This window comes from Echinops telfairi, unplaced genomic scaffold (genome assembly GCF_000313985.2).
Source record: "Echinops telfairi isolate 266 unplaced genomic scaffold, ASM31398v2 ScPeMD7_3533;HRSCAF=4204_0, whole genome shotgun sequence".
NCBI classification, from domain to species: domain Eukaryota; kingdom Metazoa; phylum Chordata; class Mammalia; order Afrosoricida; family Tenrecidae; genus Echinops; species Echinops telfairi.
In genome coordinates, this window is record NW_022107431.1 from 38,586,273 (window position 1) to 38,587,854 (window position 1,582).

Genomic DNA, 1,582 nt, shown 5'->3' on the forward strand with positions numbered 1-1,582 from the left:
CAGACTGGTGTTTTGCACAAATGGGAGGTTTGTGGCAGTCCTGCGAGTCCATCCATGTCATTTTTCCAACAGTGTGTACTCACTTCATGCCTCTGTATTGCATTTCGGTTAATTCTCATACTATTTCATGCCATTGCATACTTAATAAACCACAGTATGGTGTAAATATATTTTTTAGATAAAAAACAAGAAAACCTTCATGACTCTACTGCAATATTAACCTTATTCTAGTGATCTGGAACTATACCTGCAATCTCTCCAAGGTATGCCTGTACATATAGTAGTTATAATCATAATTCATCACAGGCCTTTGATGTTTAGATGAAGGGTAGAAACCAGTGCTGTGGTACTGGGTACAGGGTAGATATAAAACATAAATTTCAAATGGTTCTCTTCAGAAGCTATTTTACAGCTTAGAAGAAGAAGAATTGCCTTAGGCTATTTCTTTTCTGGCTTTTATGGATTGAAGAGTGTTCTCCCAAAATAGATGTTGGAATCCTAACCCCTCTATACCTGTGGATATAATAATTCCATGTGGGAATAGGGTCTGCTTTATTATATTAGTGAGGTCCTAGCAGTGTAGGGTGGGTCCAAACCATAAGCACTTCTGAGTTTTAAGAAGCAGTATGGACAGAGGCAAGAAAGCACAGATACAGAGATGTATCATAAAGACTGACAAGGAACCAAGGATTGCTAGCTACAAAACTAAGACAGACATGGGAAAGGGAGGGGATAAAAGGGAGCTGATACCAAGGAGTTCAAGAAGAAACAAAAGGTTTGAAATTGATTGTGGTAGCAATTATGCAATACTGCTTGATGTGATTGAACTACGGAATGTTAAGATATCTCTAAGAGCTCCCAATACAATTATTAAAAAAACCAAAACAAAAACTAAGGCAGACAAAGGAGGGCCTCCTCCTAGAGCCACAACCTGAATTAGAATGTCTATCCTCTTGAACTGTGCAAAATATTGCTTTCTGGTCTTGTGGTACTGCTTACCTACTTGTGGTATTTCTAGTACAGCAGCACTAAGAAACCAAGACAAGGCTTACAGTCACCATGCCTTTCAATATTTTTCAGCAGGAAGAAATGATGAAGTAAAAGAACTGAACAGAAAATGGTATAGGGTAGATGGAGAAGACAAGCAAAAGTATTATAATGAAATATGCCTAGAGTTAAAGAACCAAAAGGGAAGAACATGCTGAGCATGTTCTCAAGATGAAAGAAGCAGAGAAAAAATTCAAGCCTTGCATTGTAATATGGGCAAAATACTGAACAATGCAGGAAGTATCAAAAGATGGAAGGAATACAGAGACACTATAGCCAAAGAATTGGATGGCATGCCAACATTTCAAAATGAGGCATAGGATTAAGAAACAATGGTACTGAAGGAAGAAGTCCAAGGTCAATTGAAGGCATTAGTGAAAAACAAGGCTCCAGGAATCAATGAAATACCAATGGCAATGTTTCAACAAGCTGCTGAAGTACCGGAAGCCAAGCAATTTAGAAGACAGCTGGCTGACCACTCAATTCCCAGAGATTCTTATTTCTGCCCATTCAAAAGTGACCCAATAGAATGTGG